Source organism: Apis florea, unplaced genomic scaffold, assembly GCF_048593485.1.
Source record: "Apis florea isolate Af1SG1 unplaced genomic scaffold, ASM4859348v1 contig_1789_pilon, whole genome shotgun sequence".
Lineage (NCBI taxonomy): Eukaryota > Metazoa > Arthropoda > Insecta > Hymenoptera > Apidae > Apis > Apis florea.
In genome coordinates this window covers 3,990,152-4,002,676 of record NW_028256481.1, presented here as the reverse complement: position 1 = coordinate 4,002,676, position 12,525 = coordinate 3,990,152, and positions in this window count along the sequence as shown.

Below are 12,525 nucleotides of genomic sequence, written 5' to 3'. Positions count from 1 at the left end.
GGTCGATTTAATTAACGCGATTTCTTAGATGATTTGAATTTTCTTTTCTTTTCTTTTCTTTTCCTCGTTAAGTTAATGGCAATACATTTATCGTGTGTAATTTCTAATCGAATTCATTTAATCGAAATTTGATCGATTCGACTCACCACTTGATAATTGGCTTCGTATAGGAATTTAGATAATAAAGATTCAAAATACGATGCGAATGTGTCAAATGTAGTAGAAAGGCATTTAAATATCTTTTTCAATAAAGGCTATTTTTTAGAAGAAATTTTTTTTTTTTCAAAATCAAAAAATTTCGATTTACAGGGAAAAGCAAAATTATTGCATCTGCGATAAATAATTTTACAAAGCGAATAAAAAATATTGAAAAAGAAAGGGAAAAAAATATCGATGAAAAGAAAATTTAATTAGTTTCTATTGTTATTGAGATATTAAATGTAATTAAAATATATTCTCCAATGTAATACAATATATAAAGTTTAATGGAATATATTAATAATTTTGTCATTTTTTATAAAAGAACATTTATAATTAAACGTGTTATCTATAATTTCTTCTTCTCGTAAAAAATTACACCACATCTTTATAAAACTTATATTTTAATCCGTAAATAAACCAATAATATTTTCATTGATAAATAATCTGGAATTTACTTCTCCCATTGTGGTAAACATACTTCAAAAAAAATCTTCAAAAGATCAAATAAAAAATAAGTTCAACACAATGAAAAAGAGACTATTAAAAACCAAAGATAGCCAATTACATTTATGTCCACGATTCACTCGTTCAGATGCTAATACTCTAATTATTATACATCGTGAAATTGTTAAACGACATTTTAATCGCGAGAAAAGAAAGAAAGAAAAAAAAAATAAGACCGATCGTCGTACGATTTTTATCGCGACTTTTGATCATACCCGTTTGGTTTGCAATCGCGTAAAGCTCGAGTGTGCGTGCATTGTTCGCGATCACTCGACTTAATTAACCAGCGGCTGGCTGCGCCCTGGTGGTACGAGTTAAATATCACCGCATTTTTCGAATTTTGCCTCATTATTTATTTTCATAAAGGGGGAGGGGGTAGAGTTGGGGGAGGGGAGGGAAGCGAGCCAACGATACCGATATTTTATTTCGTTACATATTATTCGATGCCGGGTACGGTAATTTAATCAGCCGCACAAAAGTTTAATAAACGAACCCATGGGCTGCGCCCTTTGAATTCCATTTAAGCCCCGTCCAACTTAAATCAATTCGTATCCGATAAAGGGGTTTTTGTTGTCGGAGCCGATTCGACTGTGTGGTGGGGGGTAAGAATCGGCCGGAATGAAAATGTTTGAAACGATCGTAAATGCGCCACGCGCACGGTCGGTCATCTCGCTCGTGTGCATATTGTTCCCCGGTTTTATTTTTTTCTTTTTATTTTTCGACCGGCGAATTTCAAAGCTGCCGCGGTAATTAAAATGATATTTAATTAAAAAGCAATGCTTAAAAATACATACGCGCGATTTTGATATCTCGCGTCCGGCCGGCTATAATAAACTCGTTATTTTCCGTTACAGCCGCTGTACAAAACCCGCCCATCCCAGCATGCACTCTCCTCCCCCCACCATAGAACGTTCAACTGAAACGCCGGAGAATTAACACCGTTGGCCGTGGGTAGCGCGTAAGTCGACCAGTTTTTTCGAGAAAAACTATTTACAATTAGTGTAATCACTTGGTACGTGTATGCACCTTGAAAAGGTATTTAGTTGAAAATCGTTACTAAAAGCTTTTGCAACTGGATACAGGTATTCGTTTGTGTATTCGTGACTCATCTATAATAATTATATATTCATTATATTTGGATAAACTATTAATACATTTGCTGTAATCTTCCAATCTATTGTAGATGAGTGTTTGAACAAGTTTGATATAGAAGTTTGATGATTTGTGCATCGATTTTAAGTGAAGTTTGGTATAGTATAAGATAATTTTAGGTTAGATTTGTGTTCTTTTTATATCTGAATGTTTAATTAGGTTTTTATTACATATGTTATTTCTTGCCTTGTAGTGATTCATTTTGAATTGATTTGATCTTACAATTAATTTGATATCAACATCAATTCATTTCCAAGATGAAATAAATCCAAATCTATTTAATTAATAACTTAATTCAAACATAATCTAAATCTATTTTTAACTTTTAAACTTGTTATTCTATAAAAATTATTCTAAACTTTTCAATCGAAAATATTTTTACACATCTCAAAAGTTTGGACCACTTTAGTTAAAGGATTAATGTATTCGTGGCACACTTAAATTTTGAATAAGCTAAAACATATTAACATTCAAAAATATTGATTAAATACTTATTTATTAAATTATAAATAATTTAAGTTTGAATTCAAAATCAAACGATACGGAGATACAGTAAAGCAATAAGAAATTCAATAAAAAATATAAAAGTTTTAATTTTTATCAGTCAAAACTACTATATATCTATATATTCGAACGCCGATTAACCTCTGAAATTTGTACACATCTTAAATTGCACTTTGCGAAAAACTGATTAACAAGAAATTGTCAAAATTTGAATTTTTATCAGCGAAAACCGTTATGCAGCTCTTCGTATACTCCGCATACTCCATCACGAAATCTAGGTCATCTCTGTGATATACACGCGTGTGACAGAAAACGTATCTTACATCACGAAATATCCTGCAGGTTCAAAGAAGCAACGGGCAAACGAACGAGATACAATAGTAAAGCCCAGTTCGTTCGTCTCTCCCACCACTCATCTCCTTCGACACTACCAGTTTCCTATTCGTCCAATTCTCGTCTGAAACGATTAGGATCATCCGGGGAAGACGATCACGACGGTTTCGTGTGGACTTACCAGCGCAGGGCGACGTGAAAGTTCATTAGAGGCAGCCCTGATGGACACGTGCATTAATCAAGATTTTAATTACCACCGCGTGTAACTGCGCGCCCGGCTAAAAACTAAACATACCTCGAACCACCTCCTCTCCCTCTCCCCCCCGCCCCGTGTGCTACCTACACTCTAACTCCTGCTTATAACGGAGCTAGAGCTAGAGCCAGCTCTAATTAGAGCTCTTCTCGAGGCTCGAAGATTAAAAGCCAGGCCTAAGTGCCGGCACGATGCGCGAGCTCCCTCCTCCCCTCCCTCCCCCCTCCTCTCCTATCCCCACGTTTTCCCCTCTCTCGCTTCTACAAACGTCGCGTTCTTTACTTCTCGTTCTTCCACTCCCCTTCTTCTCACTCATTCTCTCTCTTGCTCTCCTTCGTTTTTATATTACATCGATCTTCTTCCAACCACGTTCCTCTCATTGTCCTCGTCCTTCGTGTTCTTACCCCTTACGTGTTTCTCTGTCTGTTTTCCACTATTTTCTTTCTTTTCTCTCTCTCTCTCTCTCTCTCTCTCTCTATCTCTCTTCGACTGTGTTTCGTTTCGTTTAATAGCGATCGGCCATTCGCGAAATGCGCGAAGCGGACTCTCATGGGTAAAAGGGTAAAAAGAAAGGAAAGAGGAGAAAAAGAGAGAAAGGAAGGTTGAACGAGATGGCTTGATAATTGAGCGTTCGTCTCATCGATGAGAGCGTTGTCTTTCCGTCGTGGGCTCACCATTGTAATGTTCACAGAATTTTCGATTTCGTGGCTCCGCAGACGGAATTTATTTTAATTAAAAGGGGAGGATTGCAGTGTCATGCTTCTTGAGGTTCTCGTTTTCGTAAATGTATCGTTGCATGTTGGATCGTTGAGCTTTTCTTTCGAAAAGAATGAATGAGACCAGGAAGGGGAAGGGGTCAAAATAGATGACATGTATTAAACGAGATATTGTAATTATTGGATTGTATCAATAAATTTCTTTGCTTTCGATAAGAAATGATATAATATCAATAGATATTTAACGTTTGTTATGTTGTTATTCTTCTTGAAATGATATTCTAATTTAGAACTTGAAAAAAAAAATTAATTTTTCTTTTTCCTATTTTCTCAAACTTTTTATTGAAAAAGTATAGAGAGATCAATCAATGTTATACATATTTGGTATATCTTGATTTCTAGTTAATCGATTGAGTTTAGGGTGAATCTTCAACAGATGTGTCTTTGTTGTTTAAAATTTTTTTTTTTTGAGCATATTAAGAAAAAGATATTTAGAATAATATAATTGTAATACTTGAAGAAACAATAATTAATAAAATTAATACTTATGATACTATTTTATTTCATTATAATATTTTCTTATATTCTAATAAAATATAATCATAAATAAGATATACTTTTTAAAACACAAAAATAAATAAATAAATAAAACTAAAAAATATAAAGAGAAATTTATTAATAATTGCATAATATTATAAAATTACTAATCCTTTTAACATGAATAAGTAATTTTTCTTAAAATTAATTAAATAAATTAGAATTAAAATAATAATTCAGTTTTTTGTTATCTTAAGATCTTTTAAGATTCAATTCAAAATGAATATTATTATATCTATTAATAATCGTCTTATTAATATCGATTATTCTAATTGATTTAAAATATAAATCCTTCGAATAAATATTTTTTCGTATAATCGATAAATGAAATTTACCAATACGTTATAAAAATTTAGCAATTTTCAAATATGAATATTTATTACGTAAAATATATCTAGTAAAAAAAATATCTTACATTAATCATTGTTAAATATTCTATCGATCTTTTTTACTATAAATTTTTGTTTTCACACGTAATCTGCACAGTAGCGTGTTCCGATCAATTCGAAACAATATCCAGACAATGTGAAAAAGTTCTCGTCCCTAAACGCAAGTGTATCTCATTCTTACTTTTTAGAAGAAAGGAAAAGAAATTTATCGTGGATGCCATCGACAAGTAGAAATTTAACAGAGAAGAGAATCGTTTGGACGATGGACGGAAAAATTTTTGTAAAATCACGCTCAAATGAAAATAAAGGAGAGCGAATACCCTCAAAGAGCATGCGGGCCTTTCGCAGACGTTCGAATCTCGTTTGACTTTCACTCGAAGAGACGCTAAAAGGTTCCATGGTGTATCAAGGAGATTTTGCTTTTAGCACATTCACGATAAAACGCGTCTCACAGCTGTGACTCCCGTTTTCTCCGACCAGTCAACGATAATGTCGATCGATGTCCATCGGTGAAGCTGCGTTTACATTGGACAATTTTTGACCCAACAATTGGTCGAGCCTTATAAGCACAATGATCATTATTAATTAGAAAGATAGTGTGGAGAAATTTTTAAAAGATTTTATCACAAGTAATCTCTTAAAAAACTAATTGAATGTGATCAAAATTTACTTTTATACATATCTTAAAATCCTATTCTGATAAATAATTGATGAATGTAAATTATATATTTATGTTATATTGATAAAATACTGTTTTGATAGATATTTACTACTTTTCTTTTTGTAATTTACATTCGAGTTCTTGTAAACATTATGATAAGCATGTTGAATAAATGCCAATGTGAAAATTATATCTTCCAATTTTTTTGTTACATGTTTAATTGTTATATGTGTTTGTATTCTGTGTAACATATTTCAATTTTACGACATTTTAGTGCCATTTTTAATAGTTTATCTGAATAATTGAAGATACATTATGTTCATTAATATATTTAATGTCACAAGATATTATCGTTGCAGTTTTTCTGATCTATCGACGAATAATGATAACGGATTTCTTTGGCTTTTAAAATTATTATTTTATTCGTGGACAATAGATTTTTTGGACTTCAAAAATCTTATCGACAAATCTTCAAAAATAACATTATGAAAGAGATTTTCGTTGATCCAACTTACAAACGAAATTCTTCAGAGAAATGAAATAGCAATACATACTCTTGTATTCTTTAAAAATATTTTATCAAAGATACGTATAAATCAACCAATGTTTCTCAAACAGACGAGATATTAGAGACATTTACCCTGTATCTTCTCACAGTAATAACAATACTCGACAAAAAGAACTCGTTCAATTCAAGCGAAGCAAGACAACCAACAAGTTTTTCAACAAACCAGTTTGTTGATTGCATTAAAATACGCCGAGTCGGAAATTTAGTTAATTCCGCAGAATGGTTCGTGGAAGTGACGTAGAACGATTGTTTGGCGCTGCATAACAACGCCGGGAGCACGGTTCACTCGTGGAAACGATACGAAAGTGAAAATCTGCTCTCGTAGAATGTTGCTTTCTGTTATTTTTTTTCTTTTTTTTTTTTTTTTTTTTTAAATCCTTTCGCAAGTGAAACAAAACAAGTGTTGTCGACCGATGGATAGGATAAATATTTACAAAAGATACCATTTCTTGTGCTCGATAATTTTTTTCGATATATCAAGATCATCATACTGAATAGAAACATTGTGAAGATTTTATTTGAACGATCGTTGTTTATTAAAATTAATGTATATTGTGATTAACAAAAATTTAATTCAAATATTGGTTATTATAGTTTAGATTAGGTTAGGTTAAGTCGTTGTTTATTAAAAACTATTTATTATTCAATACAATTTAAATACAGCATAAATCATAAAGTTAGGAATCAAATAAGTTTTTGTTTGGCATCAATTAATTTATGTTAATTCTGAGTTTAATTTTACTAAATCAAAATTAATATAAAAGCTCATTCAACTGGTTAACCAATGTCCAATGGTTTTCATTGGATTTGGACTAATTTTCTTGATTCTCATTTGTTCATCATGGAGACAAAATAAGAGTAAAAATGAATAAAAATACGTGACAATATTTGTTACAAAAATATCAATTTGACACAATCCTTATGCTTTGTCAAGTTCATTGACAGCTGTGTAACTGTGCATTCATTTAGCTAATCCTTTTAGATTGGTTACACACACACATATACTTTATATATAAATATTTGATATTTGAACTTGAAGAGAAAAAGGAAAGACGTTATATCGCAGAACTAAGAACAGTAAAAGCAATACAAGATCAAACATAACGAATGAAATCCGATAAATAACTTCAAATAAATTTTCGTTTCGTTTATTGTTATTAATATAATTACTCATCTTCTCGTTCCATTGATGTTTCATCATTGTATCAATCTGACACATATTAAGTCGAAGGAATGAAGGAAGATTAACCTGCTCGCCTTAAGGCGGTCGACCATCAATTGTCTCCAGCAATAAACCCGATTGAAATTAACTCGATTTAACTTCTTCCTTCGAAGGTGAAGTGAGTTGCTGTTAAATTTTCTTTTTGAGCAATCATATAAAAAAAAAACAAAAAAAGAATCGTCAAAAATCAGAAAGTCAGGCAACTTTTTTGCAAATAAGGGGGTCCCGTTCGACCCCTCGATGCCCCCCAAGTTCGCGATAATTTAATTCACGAAGGTTTGGAAAAGCAATTAATGAACATGAAGTAATTACGGTCGCGCGCGTTTTAATCTTTCCGTCTTCCCGTTTCGGTAACGGCTTTCTATAATTCAGACATATCTCATTAAAAGTTATTCGCGTTCCGCGCGACCAAAATAAACGTCAACAAGCAACTTCCTGGCTCTAATTACCGCGCGATTCAAGTGATTTTCCCTGTACGTTTGTTTTAATATCAAAGCGTCACGGTTCGCCGGGATAATCGGCCTCCTTTCTTCCTGTCCTCGGCGGGAAAACGAGGGAGAAAAGTGAGGGAAACTGGGTACTTGGCTACCCAGATGTCGAGCCTCGTTGTTGTAATTTTGAAAACGAAATTTTCTCCAATCGTCGAGAATTCGAAATGCTCTTCGAATTTTATTTGAATCATCGATCGTAAATCTCAGCTCTTTTGGGATTGGAAGTTGGAATGTCATGTTTCACGCGGATTTGTTAGAATTTTTTAAGCGTAGACTAATCTTTCTTAGATCGAGTTAACTTATTTTTTTTTTTTTGATTTATTTGTTATCAAGATTATTATTAAGAGTGCATCGTTTATATTTAATCTGAATTTTTCATGAGAAAATATGTTTCAAACAAAAGTGTTTGTCGGTTCCTGGTTCAGTACATGTTTTGCATAGGTATTGAAAATTTTCAGGAAATTATTTTTCACAAAATGTGATTACAGTTTGAAAGTAGGTTGCAATGATATACTTAACGTATTTCATTTTTACGTACACGTTTGTATTAGTTTATTAAATTATCAATTAATAATATCAAAAATATATGGTGTTCCAAAAATCAAGATAACATTTTTACATAAAATTTTTTTTGAAAATTTTTAATACACCATCAGAAATTGATAAACATTAATTTTATTATCGCAATAGAAATAAAAATACATATATGATGTACAGAGTGTTTCATAATAACGTTTGTACCAACTTCATTGTAATTTCATTGAAAATAGATAACAAGTTATTTTTATATTTTAATTAATTAATTATTAATTATGTGTGTCGAATCATAATATAAAAAGATCTTGTGGATTTTTCGAAACAAAAGAATATTCTCTTCGACTTTGAAAAAAGGAAATCTAAGGAAAAATTATGCTCAAAAATGTCTTGCGCTCGCAAGGGTATATATATTTACACACTGCAATCGAGGCATTTATCTTCGTTGCAACGATTCCTATAATTTTCCACGATACTTTTCCCAGGTGAAATCTGAAATTTCACCGTTCAAGTTTCGCAATTTATGGACTAACTCCTTTCTTTCCCTGTATATCATCAAATGACCAATTTGTGATCATGTTGTGCAAACATTTTTCTAATAAGAAGAAAAAGTGAAGGAAAAAGAAAGAGGAAAAATAAAAATTACTTTAATATATTATCCATATATAAATCCATTGCTCCATAAAAATATTCAAATAACAACTTGCCAAACACTTGATCAATTCGAGCAAAAATGATTTAATAATTGAAGCAAATGCAATTTTAATTAAATTTATTATACATTTTTACCTATTTTATGATACAATATCGGAATACAAAATTAAGAATGTGCTTGTACATCATGTAAATTACTTAACATTAATTAGAAAACAATAACGAATCAACCTTCCCACTCATTGTATTATCTTAATCCAAATAAAAAATTCCGAACAGAATTGGACAGAAGAATATGAAAAGTGTGTCCAGAATAAAAAAAAAAAAAGCAATTATGGAAAACAATTAATACGGAAATAATATTAGAAAAAATTATTTGATAGGATATCGCGATTACAGCGAATAAAATTCACACGTTGCAAATTATATCGATGATATAACAAAAGTATACACACATGTAAAATATTTAATTAATATATTTTTGGCATGAAATTCGATTTATATACACGTTATAAACAATTGACACGCGCTATTTTTACAACGCAGATCCTCAACAAAAATCGTCCTCGTCCAAATTTTATCAAGTGACTTTTCCACCGCAACATATATATATATATATGTATACATATATATATTATACATATATTGGTGAAATAGCTGCGAAACAACTTTATGTAAATTCCTCGTAAACAATCCCGGCGAGTTAAACCGCGGCCACGAAATTAAAGGTTCGCCGGGGCTTTTTAATTTTCAAATGGCCAGCTTAGATAGAATGCAAATATGACAGCTGAACATAAAGTTTAATTACGTGCTAGTGATAAAGCCGAGAGGGGGGAGAGCGGAGGAGGAGGAGGAGGGGAGGCCGGGCAGGGAAGCGACGCAATTAAAAAATATTAAACCGGGCCATCCCTCTCCCATATAGCCGTCTATCTCCGGGGTTTATTCTATGGGCTTTTTTGAGTGGAAAATAATCGTTAAAATGGCTTTTGCCAACTAACTCGCGAACAAATATCGCGAGTATGCGCGAGAGAGGGAACACAGATTAATTATCCGATTCATTGCGTTCAACGTGGCGTGGCTGTTTGTAACACTCGAGATCGATCTCTGATTGCGCCCTCCGTGTTAAAAAAAAAAAAAAAGTGGATGCGAAAGAGGATGGAAGAAAGGAAAATTCGTATATAAACGATCGAAACTGTTGAAGCCAGGTTAGTGAAGAAATTAATGAAATAATATCCATGCTGATAACGAACAAAAATTGCGTTGAAACGCGAATAAAGTGAGATCATTTTGTTTTCATCTAATACATTTGTTTTTAACTCGATAATTTTTGTATTTTATCAACCAAAAAAGTCGAACGAATATACTAACATTCCATGTATCAATTAATTCTACCGAAACTAGAGGAAACTACAAGTTTTATTTTATTTTTCCAAAACTTCAGCAACATGGTTTACAAGTGAAAATAAAAACGTTGTTACACGCGACATTGAAATTTATCTATCAGATATTTAATAAAGCTTAAATATTTTCTATAACAAATCTATATCAAGGAAATATCCTATATTTATGAAATGTGAAACAAGAATTCGAGCATTTTAAATAATAGCACTGTAAAGTAGAAATAAAATGATAATAATCTTTCTAACTTTTCTTACCCCTTAATATCAAACTTGGTGCACGCGAGGTTACATTTAATATCTGCTTATACAACTTAGTGCAACAAAGCTTTTATGAACAAACTTTTGCACAACATTCTTTTCATATTTGTGCCCGCATTATCCCTTGCAATTTTCGTTTCGAGAAAAAATTCGAAACCCTCCCCTATTCGATAAATATTCGAAGAATTGTCGCGATAGGAGATCGTACTTTTTTCATTCCTTTTTTTTCTTTTTTGTACAGTTTAAGATCGAAAAAAAAAAAAAAAAAAGTGTGCGGCGAGTCTGTTGGGTGGAAAAAAATATCGCGACCGGGATCAATGACAAGCGCGGCCACGATCGATTTATTTCGGGGCCGACCGCTGTCACAATCCTCAATTAGTTCTACAAATGTTTTCTCGTTAACCTTCCGCGTGGTATCGCGCTATTGAAATACGACATATCAATGCGTTCGGCTAAAAGCCTGCCGATATATCACCACTCGATAATCTTTCACTGACAAATTACGCTTAATGGCATGAAACATTACACGCGCCGGTTAGTTTATCATGGCTGCCGTTCATGAATTCGCGGCCATTTTTCACGCGAGTTTGAACCGCGATTAGAATACAAAGAAGGATCATCGGTATAATATCCTTTGCCTTCTCTCGTAGACAATTGTTATTAATGTTCTATTCGACGTTCGATTTAGCTTGTGATGGATAGATGGTAAGAAAATTTTTGATTATCCAGAATAAATGGTTATTGGTTTTAATTGATGGACGATCGATGAATTTTTGAAAAATCCAAAGTAAATTGTAAAGTATTTCGTAATTTTCAAAATTAATTCTTGTCAAGTTTCGTTCTTCTTCTGGGAAAGGAGAGAGATATTTAAAAATTTTTCTTCTCGTAAGATTAAATTTTAAATTAATAATAAACGCTGTAAACGTTGTCTTTAATTATATTTCAGCAGAATTAATTAATTAAATCGTGAAATCGTGGTGGATCTTATGAAACAAGGGCAAGAATTGATTTTGTCACGAACGCTTCATTCATCTACTGTATTTTTAAAAATGAAAATCAAGTCTATTTATCTTTATCTATTATTGCATATTAATAATCTCTTTTCAAAATATGGAAAAAATTTAGTAAAGTCCTCTATATAAGTAAATATACATACTTTTTGCATACATTTCCTTCTTCTTTTACCGTTCTAAATTCTCAAAAAAAAAAAAAAACTGCTTTCACAAAAAATTGTCCAAAACACTCTCTGTTCTTTCATTATACGGTCGTTGGAAAATTTTAAAGATTCAGAAAGGAATTTTCTGGATAAAATTCCAGAATCCAGAGGAGAAGAAAAGAGGCGTATAAGCCGTGTAATTAGGAAGCATTAGCATATCGGCAACGGTTGTTAGAAAACGCAACGGTATCGGATGATCCGATATCAGATCGTCAGACGAGAAAGCTAATCGATTCTAATAGATCCAGCAGCAGTCACGAAATCATAGCGCTTGGCCTTTTGCTCCAAATCTCTTCACTCGATCCTCGTTAGTGTATCTAAAATTTAAACGGTTCCACGAAATCTAAAACGCCCACTTGCTTGTTATTAATTTTATTCTGGCTTTAATTTTTTTTCTTTTTTTCTTTCTCGAATCTTAATGTTCAAATCGATCGAAGATTTCAGATTTCTTAGCATTGCAAAAATATTCTCAATTGATATCGATACGATGTCAAAATTCTGACTTATTTTAGAATGACTCTGAAGAATCGTATTTTTAAATCTGAATATTTTATGATTCTGAACATTTTAGAAAAATGACAATACTTTGTGGTTCGATATACTGGACTGCAAAGGAACGTGTGTGTTGTTTTTTTCGTGAATGTTTCATCTGAGAAAATATAAATTATTACAAGGATCAATTTATTCTTTCTCTGATAAATATTTGTTTTACTGGAAAAACAAATATCCTAAATGTAGTAGCTTGAAATTATTAGAAATGTCTTAATTACATTAACATTATTATTAATACAAATTAATTATTTCGAAAATACTTCGATAGAAGAATAAAATATTGCAAAAATAAAATAAACGAAGATTTAAAGCTTACCAAT